We start from the raw sequence: 17,932 nt of genomic DNA, 5'->3' as shown, positions 1-17,932 counted from the left end.
AGGAGATCCCAGTCAAGATAGAGCACCTACTTGCAAGGTGGTAGGCTTCTCTCTCCAACTTAGCAGCCTAGGTATAGGACAGAGAGGGCTAACAAAACTAAACATGGGTTAAGGTTTTGTCAGCACAGTAAGAAGAATAAAAGAGCAAAGCAGAAGCTTGAGAGGCTGAGGCAGGAGGATCATGAGTTCAAAGCCAGGCTCAGCAACAGCGAGGAGCTAAGCAACTCAGTGAGACCCTGTCCCTAAATAGAATAAAAAATAGGGCTGGAGATATGGCTCAGTGGCTGAGTGCTCCTGAGTTCAATTCCTGGAACCAAAAAGGAAAAAAAAAAGCAAAGCAAAGAGGATAGCAAAATTGTGACTTAGGAATCAAGGGGAAGAAAGTAAAAACAGAAGTTGACGTATGTGAGATTCTGATAATGTCAAAAAGGTATACTAGGAATAAAAATGAAGCACCTGTCCATAGGAAAATCCACAGAAAATCTCAGAGGGCAAAAGGCAAAATTGCCAGGGGAAGATGAGCTTAAGAAGGCCTGAAAATGTCTTATGAATAGCTTACTACAATGTAGCCGTTCAACAAAAAATGACATTTCAGAGAAGTCAATGTAAAGTCTTAAAAAAGGCTAGATGAAGAGAAGAAACTGTGGTATGAGGGTAAGACAACAACAAAAGATGAATAACCAGAAAGACTATCATTCCAGACAATGACAGGCAGAGACAGGAACACAAGGCATATAGGAATTAGCAGGCCCCAAGGATTCTGGGAGAACTTGTCCTAGTACCTTTGAAAGACAAAAATCACTCACACCTTTGAGGAAGAGAGAGTCAGAAAAGGACGGAAAATGCTCCTGAGAGAAACTAGGCAAAATATTCTCATAGTTCTGAGACTATCTTAGATAGCTTATCCTTAAGATATCTTAGCATATCTTTCTCATGCTGAAACCAACTATGACAGAGTAGAAGACAAGGCTCTCATCTCCCTCCTGTGGTCTTCTCTCACCTGTAGATATCCTAGTTTTAAAGATAAGGGCTTCAAACAGAGGCCTCTCAACAAATTTCAAAGAATTGGCTTAAAGAGACCAGAAACAGCTGGGGGCAAAGGCATACACCTTTAATCCCTGCAAGGCTGAGGCAGGAGTATGACAAGTTCAAGGCCAGCCCCAGCAATTTAGCAAGGACCTAAGGAACTTAGTGACACCCTGTCTCAAAAACTAAAAGGGCTAGGAATGTGACCCAGTGGTAAAGTACACCTGAGTTCAATACCCAGTACTGAAGGAAAAAAAGACCTGAGAGAATATTTCTATGTGACAACTATTTCTGACCTTGGCCATTACTCAAAATTCCTTGTAAGTGAATTCAAGTAATCTAATCCTTATACAATTATCAGGAAATCTGTCTTCTTCAATAAACTGCATCCTTGTACTTGATAATGTTATGTAGTCTGATCCTTTTGTCAACTTTGAAAAGACTGTGAGCTAAATTTACCCCTTACTATTGGTTACTTTATCTCTGATTATTAGCATAATTATTTTTACTTTTCTCTGTTTTTCTATTGTTTTCCTAGCTTCCTCATCTTTGTTAAGCTCTTCTTTGGAACTTCAACTATCACTCTGTACTTATAAGTACATTTTCAAAGAAGGAGAAAGAGAAGAAATCAATCTTATTGCTGGGTTTACAACAAAGAGAAGACAGATTCTGGTCTCTCATCTACCTTAAGAAGAGAACAGAGGAGCTAGATGACGTGTGGGTTCAGGTAATCACTATCAACATGAAGGAGCTGCAGATCTATGTGTTAAGTTTCAGCTTAACGAACACACAGCAAGGAGAAGACAAAACAGATGCAGAATCAAAATATGGCAGTGTCTAATGGTTCAACTTCGAAAGTATTCCCTAATACTGACTCCCGGAAGTCTTGATAGACTGATTAGCTACCACCAGTGTTTCACTAACAATTCAGAACATACACTCCTTTGAATATCTCCCAAATCTTACAAAAATAATCCGCTATTGCAAATCTCTATTTTCTAGGCACATAAAACCCAGAAAAAAAAAAAGAAAAAACCTCAGTTGGAGACCAGCCAATATTATGCAGTCTGCCAACAAGAATAACAGAATGAACACCAAAAAACCTGAATCTGCCCCTATTCTCTACCTTTTCTATTCCCCTAGCACCTTTCACATGCCAAATAAATGAATAGTTCTGTCCCCACTTCAGCAGTGTACTATTTTTACCTTGACCAGATCTAGACAAAGATAACACTCCATTATTAACTTCACCAGTGCAACTTAGTTTAACCTACTTCAAAAGAGTTCACGCATTATCTATTAAATCTAAATATATGCCCACCCCATATCCCCATAATCCACTGCTAGGCATATACCCAAGTGAAATGAACTCAAAGTTTTACCCAAAAGACAGAAGATTTTCAATGGCATAAGCAAGTGAATGAGTTAATAAATAAACTGAAGTATATTCATACAGTAAAATATTACTAGGCAATTTAAAAAAAAAAAAAACTAGTGTTAAAATATTGTATGAATCTTCCAGGTACTCCCTAGCATCTTTTGTTCAGCAAAGGAAACTAGGCATAAAGGAATACTTCAGGTATGATTCCATATGTGATGTTCAAGAATTGGTAACAGATGTCTGAAAAGTGCTCTCCATGGAAGTAGGGACTACTGACAAAGAATAGGAAACCTTTTGGGGTGCTAGAAATTTTCACTATCTAAAAATGGTGATAACAGAGGTATACACAAAAGCCAAAATTTATCAAACTATATACTTCAGATTTATGCACATTTACTATATTTTAATCCTCAATTTTCTTTTTTTGGTGTCAGAGATTGAACCCAAGGGTGCTTACCCACTGAGACATATCTCCAGGCTTTTGATTTTGAGACAGGGTCTTCTAAATTGCTGAGGCTGGTCTCTAATTTGCAATCCTCCTATCAGCCTTCTGAGTCACTAAGACTGAAGACATGTGCCACTGCACTCAGCTCAATTATTTTTTAAAAAGGTTAAATTATCTAGAATAGTACAATTAAATATATTCAGTGATCATGAAACTACACTATTTTAAATGCAAATTTTCTGATAACAAAATAATTTCATTCCCTACTTAAATTTTCCCATAAAATTAATACCACCACTTTGAGAAAATAACCTTCAAATCTGTTTTTATTTTTAAACATGGTGTCATTTTTTAATACCTTTATTCTGTTTATATATTTACTTAATTTTATGTGGTGCTGTGGATCAAATCCAGTGCCTCACAAGTCCTAGGCAAGTGTTATACCACTGAGCCACAACCCCAGCCCAATTTGCCAGTTCTTTAAGACCATTAACAAGGACTCAGAACACATTTTCTCAAACTTCAGAAAAGAACTAAGTAAAAAGATGAAAAGAAAAGGTCCAAACATGAAGAAGAATCACATACACCACATCACTAGAAAAAGTAGAACATTCACTCAACAGAATACAGATACAATAATGTTTATACACAGAGTGTAATTTGTATGCCAAAAAAAGACAAAGAGAACACAAGATCAAGATATATTAGTGAGCCAGGTGTAATGGCACATGCCTATAATCCCAGTAGCTCAGGAGGCTGAGGCAGGAGGATCATAAAGGTCAAAGCCAGCCTCAGAAACTTATCAAGGTCCTAACCAACTTAGGGAGACCCTGTTTCAAAATAAAAAATAAAAAGGGCTGGGGCTGGGGATGTGGTTCAGTGGTTACGTTCCCCGGGTTCAATTCCTGGTATCAGAAAAAGAAAAAAGAAAAAAAGAGAGAGAAATATTAGTGAGAGTAATGATATTTTTTGTCCACTTTCATAACCCACAATAATATTCTTGAATTACTTTATAACAAAATGTTTTTAATTACCATAAAAAGCATATGCCTGGTCTATTATGAAATACTTATACAGCCCCAAAATAAGCATCATAGAAAGTTAGAGAAAATTAAATATTCTTTTCAATATTAATTCAGTTAAAAAAAAAATGGGTGGTACTGGGAATAGAACCCAAAATGCTTTACCACTAAGCCACATCCCCAGGACTTTTTTTATTTTGAGACAGGGTCTTGCTACGCTCCTAAGGACTTTCCTAAGTTGCTGAGGCTGACCTTAAACTTGCCATCCTACTGCCTCAACCTCCCAAGTTGCTGGGATTACAAGGCATGTGCTACTGTATCCAGCTTAAAAAAAAAAAAATTAATTAAATAAAACAAATTTTTAATGAAAAAATAAGACTCAGGAGAGGTGTCCAAGCAACTTGGGATGCTAAGGCAGGAGGTGAGAGCATCAATCACAAGTAAGGTCAGCCTCAGCAATTTAAGGAGACACTCAAAATAATAATATAAAAAAGGTTGGCAAGATACCCAGTGGTAGAACACAACTGGGTTCAATCCCCAGAACTATTAAGTAAATAAATAAATGAGTTCTTCTATTATAGCAAATATTATTAACATATCATTAATATGTAAACATTTTAATAACAAATATGTTAACACATTTTACTAATTAAAAAATTCTATGAAGTAAAATTAGGCTTGAATTATTCACTTTATTATTAAACACTTAATCCAAGGAACTAAAAACAAAGAATTTTTTTCCCAGAAAGTCCCCAAAAATCCAAGGAAGAATCTACATATCAGGCCCACACATTGTATCTGAAATTATTCTTATAGGATTATCTTTTAAAAATTACAGATGTACGGATAACTTCTCCTTATCCTAAAAGGAATGGAAATTCCTAATTTGTAAGATTGTGGCAAATACTGCAACCTAGTACAACTCAGAACCATTACCCATACTATAAAACCAAAGTCAACTTTATGCCTAATATTCCAAAAATCAAGATCAATGTAAACATTCACCCACAAATATATGGATAAACAAATACTGTAATAGTCTTAACTTGGAGTACTCTTGGCATTTAAAAAAAAAGCAAACTATCAATATAAGCAACATGGATGACTCACAGACATTACACTAGGCAAAAGAACCCAGACACAGAAAAGATACATACTGGATGACTCGGAATGATTCTGTTTACATAAAATTCTAGAAGAGACAAAACTAATATAGTTCCAGAAAATAGATTATTAGCAGGGGAAAGGACCACAAAAAATCGGAGAAAATTCCTGGGGGGATGAGAGGTTATTTTAATTGAAGTGACGGTTACACAACTATGTATATTTGTCAAAACTTATCAAAATGTACACTTAGCATATATACTTAAAATGAAGGCCTTTCATCATATATAAATTATACCTCAAAAAAGTTAATTTTTATAAAGACTATGCTGGGTTGGGAATACTGCTCAAAGGTAGAGTGATGGCCTAGCATATGCAAGGCTGTGGGTTGATCCCCCAGTACCACCCAAATAAATAAATAAATAGGTGGAAAAAGGCTAAGCTTATTGAAAATGAATAGACTCCCCCTCAAAATAAAACAAAGTTTAAAATTCAGTTCTGCAAGAGCACAGGTGGAATACAGTGGACAAAATATGATAGAGTATCAATGTTAATGATGCATCAAAGTCAACATGGATGGTGACAGTCATGTTGACAGTATGTGCTCTTGATATGAGGTGATATAAATGGCTCTTTACTTCCTCTGTGATTTATCTTCTAAAACCCACAATTCCAGTCTAACCCTGAAAAAAAAAAAAATCACTCTTCGAGAAGCATTCTACAAAAATACTTGACTGGTAATTCTTTAACTTGTCAAGATAATCAAAAATAAGAGAAATCATCAGAGCTAAATAGTGCCTGAAGAGACAGGACTAGACATAATATGGTATTCCTGAACAGGGTCCTGAAACAGAAAAGTACACTAGGTATAACCAAGGAAATGTGAATAAATGATGAACCCTGGTTAATAACAATGTATCAGTACTGGTTTAGTAACTATAACAATGTACCACAGTAACATATTAATTTCAGAAAATTCTTTGTACTATCTCCTCAATTTTCTATATATATAAAATAGTTTTAAAAAATAAAGCCTATTATAAAAACAAAGAAACCGGGGCTGGGGATGTGGCTCAAGCGGTAGAGCGCTCGCTTGGCATGCGTGCGGCCCGGGTTCGATCCTCAGCACCACATACCAACAAAGATGTTGTGTCCGCCGAGAACTAAAATAAATAAATAAATTCTTTAAAAAAAAAATACAAAGAAACCTAAGCTGTAATAAAAAGTTCTTTTACATTTAAAAAAAATACAATTCCTTGGTAATATTTGTCCTATCTCCAGTGCCAACAGACACACATGGCATAGCTACAGTACTCAACAGTGGAGATTAATAGGACAGTTCCATCATAACTGTAATTCTGGTAAACACTGCTGGTATTAAGTTATTTTTAAAAGCATTATAACTGATCACCACTTCCACAAATCACAATCTGCCAGCACTAAAAAACCCTCCATGACGGCTACAGATGCAGCAGTGGTAGAGTGCATGCTAAGTATATGCTAGGCCCTGATCAACTCCCAGCACCCCAAAAAAAAAAAAAAAACTGATTTAAAAATATTTTAAACACTCAATGAGATGTTTACTCCTATTTGAAACAATTTTTAAATCATTCTTAAGAACGCAATGTAACGTGTAAATATAACACTGAGAACGACTCAAAGCACCCGTTCACAAAGTATAGCCAGTGGACCTACAGACTCTGTTTCAGATCATTTTCAATGTCAAAAATCATATTCACATCAAGAGCAGTGACACACACCAATAATCCCAACAACTCAGGAGGCTGAAGGAGAAGGATGTTAAGTTGGAGACCAGCCTAGGCAATTTAGTGAGACGCTGTCTAAAAATTTTAAAAAGACTGAGGATATAGCTCTGTGCACTTGGCTAGCATGCTCCAGGTCCTGGATTTGAGGTCCTGGGTTCCATTCCCAGTATTGCAAAAAATACATTAAAAAATTGGAATTCTGGAAAACTTTTATTTACCACCAGGAGATTCACAGTTTTCCAGTACTTAGATTCTTAATAATTTAAAAGCTTTTTTGATGAGTATTGATATTAAAGTATTTTGACAATATATAAAATAGGCACTCAATATACAAGACTAATGAATTTTAAGATTAGAGCACAAAAAAAAAATTCACTGATATACTTCAGATTTCACAGTCCAACAAACCTTTAAAAAACTGCTACAGGTGAGCACGATGGCACATGCCTGTAATCCCAGCATCTCAGCAAGACTCTGTCTTTAAATAAAACCTAAAAAGGGCTGGGGATGTGGCTCAGTGTTTAAGTGCCCCTGGTTTCACTTCCTGATATCCCCCCCCAAAAAAAAAACCTACTGCTTATCCAATTTTATCCTAATATCAAAGGATACACAATTATCTGAAAAAGCTGCTAAGATAATCCTTTTTCAACTACATACCAAACTTATAAGGATGATCTGTCTTCATAGAGCTCAATTAAATGAACAGACTAAATAACAGGCAGATATGTGAACAAGCTGCCTTGTATAAAACCAGACATAAAAACAATTTACAAAGGCAAAACAATGACATTCTTCTCACCTGATTTTTTAGAAAGGTTTCAGAAAATAGATATTGTTCATTTAAAAATGCCTTTGTTAACCTACGAGTTTATTATTTTTAAATGAATCAGTTGTTTTAAATTTATCAAGATAAATACAGACAGATGTAACTAAAAAAACAAAAATTCTTTGGGGTTCTTTGATAACTTTTTAGAGCATTAAGGGATCCTCCTGTGATTTGAATGTGTCTCCCAAAGTTTTGAAATAATCCCAGTCCAAAAGTATTGAGAGGTGGGACCTATTACAGGTGATTAGGTTACAAGGGTGCTGCTGTCATGATTGGATTAATGTTGTTAGGCTGGAAGTTGGTCAGTTATTGTTGTTAGTTTAGCCCCTTATTACTTGCTCACTCTTTCCCTCTTTCATTGCATCATGGATGATGCAGACTGCAAGCCTACACCAGATGCTAGCATCAGACTTCCCAGACTCTAGAACCACGAGCTAAATAAATTCACTGTTCATTATAAATTATACAGTTTCAGATATTCTATCATAGCAACAGAGAATGGAGTAAAGCAGGTCCTAAGATCAAAAAGTTAAAGAGTTGGAGATGAAGCTCAGTGGTAGAGTACCTGCCTACCATGCATGACTCCAAGTTCAATCTCCAGCACCACACACACAAAAAAAAAGAAAAAAAGAAAAGAAAAAAGTTACATCTGCCTCAGAGGAAGAGGGAAAAAACAGCAAGAAAAATAAATTAATAAATTAAAACAAACACAGCATATCAAGGAGCATAAAATATCACACAAGGACACCAAGACCCAAACATGACACTTCCTTAAGAAATATGAAGGGTTTTAAATTGCATTTTTTCCAAGAACAGAAGGACTTCACACTTTGAATTTGATTATGTGACTCTCCCACTAAACTGTAAGCCTCATAAAGCCTGATAGAATGTTTTCCCCACCATTAGGGCTAGCCCAGCACCCAGCACAAAGCAAACACTCAAATATTTGTTGTATTAAAAAAATGTTTAAAAAGATCTGCAAAAAGGGCCAGGGGTGTAGTTCAGTGGTAGAGCATTTGCCTAGCACATGTGAGGCACTGGGTTCAATCCTCAGCACCTAATAGAAATAAAGTTATCATGTCCATCTTCAACTAAAAAAAAAAAAAAATCTACAAACAGAATCCACTGACTTAACTATTCATAACTTCTAAATATAAAATTTTACAATAAAAATTTACCTATCCACATAGTAATAACAATCATAGAAACTACCATGCTCTGAGAGCCTATTTATTACATGCCAGGCATTGTACTGGGCACTTTAGATTTTTTAATTCCCATGACAACCATGGGGTATACTTTACAGGTAGAAAGGTAAGGCTGTAAGAGGTTAACTTATCTAAAATTATGTGAAATAAGTAACAGAAAATTAAAACTATATCTTTGCTCAAAAACATTCACGCCTTTTACCACCTATTGATATGGGGCTTAATACTGCTTGGTTACCTTTCTTTCTACTTCTTGGCAATTTTTACTAGAACCTGTTTTGTGAAAAGTCACTTTTTCCTCCTTTTCCCAGTCTTCTACTCTGTTCCCTGTCCCCAAATTCCCACCCCTTTACATCATTTAATTAAGCAATATATTAAGCCTACAACTGGAGATAAATGTATGTTCTTATAAAATACTATCAGAAACCTCATTAAGAATGGTGAGAGCTGAGGATGTAGCTCAGTTGGTAGAGTGCTTGCCTAGCATGCACAAGGCTCTAAGCTCAATCCCCAGCACCAAAAAAAAAAAAAGGTGAAAACTCTGTAAAAGTCTAAGGAAAAGTATCAGTTTCCAGAACACAAATTAAAGCTCTCTGACCCACTGGTCTTGCAAGATGGCTTCACATCCAGTTACACAGAGTACACATGGCCATGGTTTGGGAATCCTTTCCCAAGGAACTGATCATGAGAGTCCCTGGAAATCTCCATCTCATCAAGATCTGAGCCATGATTCTCTAATTAGAAAGCACTAAACCTTCAACAACTTAGCGAGACCCTGTCTCAAATTCTTAAAAAACAGGCTGGGGATGTGGCTCAGTGGTTAAGAACCCCTGGGTTTAATCCCAAAGAGGGAGGGAGGGAAGGAGGGAGGAAGAACTGGGGCTGGGATTGTGGCTCAGGGGAAGAGTGTTTGCCTAGCATGTGTGAAGCACTAGGTTCGATTCTCAGCACCTCATACAAATAAATAAATAAAATTTTTTAAAAAAAAGAAAAAAAGAAAGTACTAAGATGATATGTATGGCTGTCAATTCCTTGTCAGTCTCTACAACCAAAGGACCTATGCTAAAGAAAACAGAGCTCCCAAGACTTCCTCCAGGTCCAGGAGAACTTGAATAAACAGAGCTTTGTCTCCAAAGAACGTCCTGGCTACTAAAGATCACCCTGTTACCATTACTATCACTGTCCCTATGGTTTCCGAACAATATGTAAGCATTTCTCTTCCCCCCCCCTTAGTGAAAAGATAAAGAGTAAAATTAGCAAAAGTGAACTATTCTAGGAAAAATTACAATGCAATGAAATCTGAGAATCTCACCACAAGCCAATGTTTTCCAGAGAGGAATACTCAGTTTATAAAAGTTTTACACAGAGTATGTTGAAATAAAGTAACTCAATGTCTAGATTTAAGAAAAATGCACAATTTGAGAAAAGAATCTTTAAAAAAAAAAATAGCTAGCTGCAATTTATTTTAAAAAAAAGCATCCTTAATGAGGAAAAAAAAAGTATCAGGGCTGGCTCAAGGTAGAGGGCTCACCTAGTGTGAGTGAGGTACTTACTAGGTTTAATCCTCAGCAACATATAAATAAAAATCAAGGCACTGTGTCCACCTACAACTAAGAACTATACACTTATAAAAAAAAGGTATCAGAGGAAGTCACACACATGGCCTGACATTAGACATATCACTCAAAATCACTTTTACAGTGATACGGGCTTTGCATAGTCCTAGCTAGGCTTTGCATCGAAAAATCTAGATATCTGAATATTAACTAAAGTTAAATAATCTTACTTATTATTTTACTTATTTCTTAAGAAAGATATTACCAGTATATAAAAGCTACAAACACAAAAAAGACTTCAAATAATTCCAATAAAAAAAATTTACAGCTGGGCACAATGGCACACACCTGTTATCCCAGTGACTCAGAGGATGACACAAGAGGACCACAAGTTTTAGGCCAGCCTGGCAATTTAGCAGGACCCTACTTCAAAAAATAAAAAGGGCTGGAGATTTAACAAGTGGTAGAGTGCCCTTGGGTTCAATCCCCAGTACTGCAAAAAACCATAACATCTGTTTAAAAAAAAAAAAATGAATCCAGGAGCCGGACATGGTGGCGCATGCCTGTAATCACAGTAGCTCAGGAGGCTGAGGCAGGAGGATGGTGAGTTCAAAGCCAGCCTCAACAACTTAGTGAGGCTCTAAGCAACTTAGCAAGACGCTGTCTCTAAATAAAATATAAAAAGAGATGGGGATGTGGCTCAGTGGTAAGGCACCCCTGGGTTCAATCCTGTGAGAAAAAAAAAAAAAAGTCTAGAAGCTTCTAGGTGAATCTGCCTAGAATAGCCATTGCTCTACCTTCTCTAAGAACCAGCAGAAAACTGAACCAAGTACAACCAATCAAATCTTCCTTCCCAGGAATTTAAAATTTAGACACTGAGCTAACAATCAACTGGCTAGTGGCACTAGACCTTGGGTTCATCTGTGGCTCCAGGAATGAAGCAGCTATTTTCTTCCACTTATTTGTTAAAGCATAAAAGGCCAGACTACAGAAAGACAACTAAGGCAAGACAAAGAGACAGAGGATACTTCTGAACAACTGGGAGTAAAATGCTATCTAAACTACCTTGGTTCCTGAATACATCCCAATTTCTGGTTCACATCCCTCATGAAGCCAACTATTCTTGGGTTCTTTCATGATAACTCGGCCCCTCAGCACTCCTGACCCAAAAGCATGCCTCTTCCCGTTTCCAGCTATCAAAAAAATCATTAACAGTTTAAAATGCAAATTCACACCAGGATCAATGTAGAAACAGTATGTTATTCTTACAGTTCATAAAGGATCTAAGAGGTACCACAAAAGAAATTTCTAATCACTAATCATAACCTCAGGAAAAATAAGGAAACCTAATATAGCAAAAATCAACTTTTGAGCACAAGGATTTAACTCTGTGGTAGAGCACCTGTCAGAGTACTTGCCTAGTATGCACAATGCCCTGGGTTCTATCTCCAGCACCACACACACACACACACACACACACACACACACACACATATATCACCTATTAAGCCCTCAACTTTCAGCTCCCCTTCCAGCTTACCTGTTCAAAAGTTCTGCTGGTTCACAGCAGGAGGTTTGAGCAGATTTTTCCGGCCCTTTAAACACTGTAAACAATAAAAGTATTAATGTAAATCATCTAGCAAAGTTTAAAAGTATAGCTTTTTGTCATGAATATATATCACAGGAAATGGTTTTCAAACTTGGTTAAAATATTACAATCAACTGGTATGTTTATTATAAACTTGATTTCCTGCTGGGTCTGGAAAGCCTATAGTCCCAGCTACTAGAAGGTTGAGGCAGGAGGATTACTTAAGCTCAAGAAATCAATCTGATCAATACAGTGAGAGTCTCATCCCCAAGAAAAAGACAAAACAAAACAAAAAACTAGATTCCCTCATATCTGGAGACCTGGGTAACACTTAAGTAGAAATGAGAAGTAAATATTTTAAACAAAATTCCTAAATGATTCTAATGAAGCAGACAAATGACTACCACTACAGGGCTTCAAGAAAATTATTATTATTATTGGGAGTTTCATTCAAAACCACATTATAATATAATTACTGAGCCCCCAGAAATCTGACTAGCGCCAACAAAATGTCCAAGGAACGCTCCAGGTGCACTTCCAGCTCCAAAATTACAACATGCTTTTAATACTGTTTTGAGGCAGAATCTTAAAAATCCACAAGATGGTGATATTTCAAGTGACAAGGAATAGACTGAACCACAACAGCCTCAAGTGGTATCTTAGCTAAAATCAAGATTCTTTGAATACTATCAAAGAATAATTTTAAAAGTTGTTAATTTTATTAGCAGCAAGAAAGCAACTTGAGAAAGCCATTTCCACTTTTGATTGAATTTTGCAAAGTAGCCATATTATAATGTTCAACTATAGCCCTTGCATCCTACCTTTCTTTAAGATCAAAAGGAAAAGGGGGGAGAACTAAATAAAAAAAAAAAAAAAAAAAAAAAAAAACTTCTACAGGCCTAGCTCAAGAGAACAAGTTGTTCCAGGTTATCTCCTATTGTAAGTACAAATTAAGTTCAAGTTAATAAACCCTGTAACTAACAAGAAAATACAAAACTGTGTTCTTTATTTAATTACTTTAAGGAAATATGTAATACCTTATATTTTATAAATATGTTCATAAAATAAAGTTTCATCACTCAAAGGATTAGTCTCTTCATTTTTCTATTGCTACTCCTTTTCCCAACCTCACACTAAATTATGGGCAATTCATAAAAAATATAATTTTCCATTCCTACATAATTAATCTAGTATATTTCTCATTCATCTGAGAGTATGACAAAATAGAAAAAACAATAATCTGATCAAGAATACTGAACACTTCCCTAGCATGCATGAGGATCTGGGTTCAATCCCCAGAACCATAAATTAAATAAATAAGCTTATTCTTGAAATAAAAAAATTCCTTTTATTTTTAAAGAGAGTAATTCTTCAGGGCATTAAAAATGAATGGAAACTCCAAAACTTTATCAGCATAAAATACTAGTAAGAGTCAAGAGGAGGGGAGGAAGAAAACCTTGGGTTCAGTCTTTTACAGCAATGATCAAAGAATGTTAAGGCAATTCAAAGTGTTAAAAGGAAAATGGACATTTAACTTGCCTCTATGACACCTGGATTAACACCAACATAGGCTGTAGATTCAACCTAATGAGACTGGTCCCACTATAGAATAAAACAGAAAGTACGTAAAATTTAATCAGCAGGGACAAATAGAGATCTGCAAACAAACTCAATTTTTGAAAATGACATCAAATATCTTTTTTAGAAGGGACAATAGGAATCTTTTCACCCAAAAAGGTCCTCTTAGACAGCAATCACTATCAATAGTATCATCTTCCAGTGTGAAGGTCAATAAAAAGAGAATAGACATTTGGAGTATTAAAATGCAGAGTCATGAGAACAAATGAACTGATTATGACATCAAAGTAATTAAAATTTGGAAATGTCATTTTGAAAATTCAAAAAAGGAACAAGAGGGAGAAAGGCAATTAGCTAAAACTACCTCATCACTACCATCATTGACTGTGTCCCCTTTTATCAAGGAGCTCCATTCACACACTGACCTTGTTAATTCTGTCTTCACATGATTTTGAGGCAAACCCATTACAAATTATTTTTCATATAGGCAAAAAAAATCAGCAAAAACACTTCAACCCTGAAGTATTTAATTCTTCCAGTAAACTAAAATGAAAGGACATTTATCAACACTCAGGAATAAGAATATGGAGATAAACTGGAAGAAAATCAGTAAAAAAATTTTCCCCAGTCTATTAAATATTAATTTGAGAACTAGTCTTAAAGGTAAAAGGAATAAAAAAATCAGCAAAAACAAGTTTTACACACGTGAAACACTATAAAGTAAATAAATACACATTAGTGGGAGAGTCCCTGTGGTATTTACAACTAGACAAAACAGTACAGAATTAAAAGAAATTCTTTACGATCAGTTAAAAATAACCTGCATTAATACACTGATTCTACCTCATTATATTCCTTAATCACCTATGTCTAAACTTCAAAGGAAATCCTCATTACCCTATATTTTCAAATATTCTTCAATTTCCAAAGATCCATTCCTACAAATCATTCCTTTCAAAACTGTTTCAAGGCAGTCTAGCATCAATCTCATTTTAAGTCTTCTTTTTTAATTTTTTTTATTTTTTAGTTGTAGATGGACATAATATCTTTATTTTTTATTTTTACATGGTTCCAGGGACCGAACCCAGTACCTCACGCATGCTAGGCAAGTGCCGTACCATTGAGCCACAACCCCAGCCCTTAAGTCTTATTTTTGAGAAAATAAATTCATTAACAATTTTCTAAAATATGTGAACATCCTGAATTTTTTCAAATGTGATTTCCCAATCACATTTGGAAATGCTGGTCTAAATCTCCAAATCTGATTTTCCTAAGAGTCATAGAAAAAAGGAAAAATTCCAGGACAGCGAATGCCACATCTCATCTTTATACAAGAGATGGGTACACACACTGCCTCCAGCCTTCCAGTCTCCCTCCCACCTCTAGGTGAGCCTCAGTTCTTTGCCCAACTTGGTTTTTATCTCAGGGTCTTTGTCTTTGCTGTCTCTAAGCCTGAAGCATTCTTGCCCTTATCCCTTTTTTTTTTTTTTTTAATATTTTATTTTTTAGTTTTCAGCGGACACAACATCTTTGTTTGTATGTGGTGCTGAGGATCGAACCCGGGACACACGCATGCCAGAAGAGCAAGCTACCACTTAAGCCACATCCCCAACCCTTGCCCTTGCCCCTTTACTTATTCAGGTCTTTCCACAAAAGTTAGCTTATCCATAAAGCCCCAGGGGACTCAACTTAAAATTAACCCCTCCCAACTCCCTATTATCCTATTTCCCTTTCTCATTTTTCTCCCACATCACTTACCACTATACAGATGGTCCCCAACTTAGAATAGGGTCATCTTATGTCTTTTCAACTTCACTATGGTACAAAAGGCAATACCCATTCAATAGAAACCATTCTTTGAATTTTGATCTTTTCAAGAGCTAATGGTATGTGGTATAATCTCTGGCAATGCTGAACCTTGACAGTGAGCCACAACTAGCAGCATGCAATTATGAGAGTGATCAACCAGTGTCAACAACTGAGACTCTACAGTAGTCTATGTTGCTAAGTTGTGATGTGCACTGATAAGTCTGTTAAATGCATTTTTGACTCCAAGTATCTTCAACTTGGCAGGTTTATGGGTATGTAACTTCATCCTTAAGTCAAGGAGCATATGTATATTTTACCTAAGTTCACAATTATCTGTCTAGAAATGAGCTCCACGAATGTTGGGTCAGTTTTTTGCTCCCAGCACCCAAGAGTGTATTAAGTACTCAATATTTGTCAAATGAATGAATGAATATGAAACACATAGTGCCTTCTCCCTCACCAACCTCAAAACTCTAAAAGTGCTTTGTCAAGTAACAAAAGGGTGTGAAGGCTTTTCCTTTCTAGTGAATCACTGCCATCATCGGTGTTAAATGTCAAAGGATCATATGACATTTTCCCGATACATGTCACTTCTAAATTTTTTTTCTAATGTGCTCTTCTGATGTTAATATCTGATGTAAAAGAAATGTACATATCCAGCTTAAAGCAATCCAAAAGCTGCTACATTAACTGGAAAATCACGTAAAAACATCAATGAGAGAAAACATTTACATTCTAACCAAATCGGTCAAACTCTTCAAGACCAGAGCTGCAAAAATTATAGGATGAAAGCTAATGTACAGAAAAGATATCCAAAAACAAAATTGGGGTTGTTTTTTTTCCCCCTAATCTAGGGAGTCACTGGAGTGAATCTAAGAGGGAAATACTACATAAAGAGAGAATCTCCCCTCAGTACGACACTGAGGACCAAAACTCCCATAATCCAAGGTTCACAGCACGGGACAGGAAGCTTTTCACAGGTTCTAGTCCCTTACCTAATCCTCCAGTTAAATTAGCATACTTACCCTTCTCTCAGAGAAACTAGGTGTGTTTAGGAAAGCTGGGGAGAGGACCGGGGAAATGCAAAGCCACGTTATTTATCGCCAAACACGGTCATACAAACCTGCTTCTTCATACCCTCCTTCCCTGCCCATTTGATTTTTCCAGTCTCAAAACTTAAGTGTCCAGAGTGGTTCGTGGGAAACTGCTTACAGTTAAGACTAATGCCCATTTCAACCTGAGGTGAACGTTCGGGTCCCCAAAGCTGCCACCGGCTCTACACGCCCAGCCTCGGTGCCGGGTTCCGATCATGGCTCCACCTTGCCTCGGGCCTGGTCCGGACCCAGTCCTCTCGCCAGGGAAGCAGTCTCCCCGTCCAGATGCTCCGCGGGGAAGGCCAGGGCGCACCTCCCGGGGGCAGGTGCGGGCTGCAGGGCCGGCGGGAGCAGCTGTCCGGCCGCAGCAGCTGTTACCCGGGCACGCCGAAGCTGGGCGGGCGTCCGGCCCCGGGGAGCGGCGAGCGAGGGCGAGCCCGCTGGCCTGGGCGAGCCGGCCTGGCGCTGCCCACCCCTCGCCTCCTCCCTTCCTCGGCTCCCCCCGCCATGCCACGGGGGCCCCGGCGGAGGGGCTGCCCGCTGCTGAGACGCGCCCGGGGCCGCGGGGCCCCTCGCCCGGAAGGAGGCTCCCTCCTGCCCCGCACCAGACCTGTCCCATCGCCTGACGCCCAGAGCCGACCGCGGCCGCAGCCGGGGCGGCCTGTGGGTGTCCATGCGGCCCGGCCGGGTCGGGCAAAAGCGGCGGGGACGCGAGCGCGAGCGGAAGGCCTAGGCGGCCCGGGCCGCGGCGGCGGGGCCAGGGAGCGGAGGGCAGCCGGGCTGTGGAGGTAGACGGAGTCGCTGGTTACCTGCGGTCCCGGACAGGGAGTCTCTCAGAACCCAAGTCAGTCCTCAGCCTCAACAACACAAGATGGCCGACACGTCGCCACGCACGTCACGTGACAGCGCGCTCTCGGTCACGCCCCCTGACCCGCCCCCGGCCCGCCTCACTCCCGCCCCTCTTTCCAGCCTCCCACGACAGCCTTCCTTTCCGAAGCGGCCCGCCCCTCTGCCCGAACACGCCCCTGCGCGAGACCCGGATGAAACGCTGACAGAGGGCGGGGCAGCACAGTGCGCAGGCGCTTGCTGGGCCACTTCCTGTCCTTGAGTTGAGTCCAGAGTTGGATCCTGGCCAGGGACCCTGTGACTCACTATCCTATACACCCAATCCATGGCCAGTTTGCAATTCAAAAGTCTCCGAATAACTGAGGGACTGATCTTTCAAGCTAGAACTTTTCCGCAGCTTCATCCAGCACTTTCCTGCCAGTTTATCATAGGCGATGGGGCAGTGACAAAAGCTGAGATTCAAAGCAATTTTATCTTTGAGGGAACTGGGAGTTCATTCTGAAGTGTTGGAAAACGACAGCTGGGAAGGATTTTAGAGCTCAGACTCCCGCCCAGTATCACTGGGCCTACAGCCCTTTGCTTCAGTGCTCCGTTTTGGGGTAAAACACGGGACCCCCAGCAGTATTTGGAACATAAACTAAGAGGTTTTTTTTCCCAAAAATTCAAGTTTAACTAGCATCCCT

The 17,932-nt window shown here is 38.4% G+C and overlaps 1 protein-coding gene across 5 annotated transcripts in view; it reads right to left on the bottom strand.

Annotated features, from left to right (window-relative positions):
- Nucleotides 1–17,289, bottom strand: part of Gigyf2 (GRB10 interacting GYF protein 2) — a 129,591-nt gene extending 112,302 nt beyond the window's left edge. For 3 of the 5 annotated variants that reach the window (XM_077791134.1, XM_077791131.1, XM_077791141.1), the window contains exons 1-3: nt 17,213–17,289; nt 13,462–13,524; nt 11,875–11,938 (exon numbers count right to left, since the gene is read on the bottom strand). The gene's annotated coding sequence lies outside the window, so the exon portion shown is untranslated. The remainder of the gene's footprint in view (nt 1–11,874; nt 11,939–13,461; nt 13,525–17,212) is intronic. The other 2 variants (XM_026412743.2, XM_026412742.2) reach the window with 1 other exon arrangement.
- Between the last annotated feature and the right edge of the window lie 643 nt (nt 17,290–17,932).

This window comes from Urocitellus parryii, chromosome 1 (genome assembly GCF_045843805.1).
Source record: "Urocitellus parryii isolate mUroPar1 chromosome 1, mUroPar1.hap1, whole genome shotgun sequence".
NCBI classification, from domain to species: Eukaryota; Metazoa; Chordata; class Mammalia; order Rodentia; family Sciuridae; genus Urocitellus; species Urocitellus parryii.
Note: the sequence above shows the minus strand (reverse complement) of the source record. Positions and strands in the feature narration are given on the sequence as shown.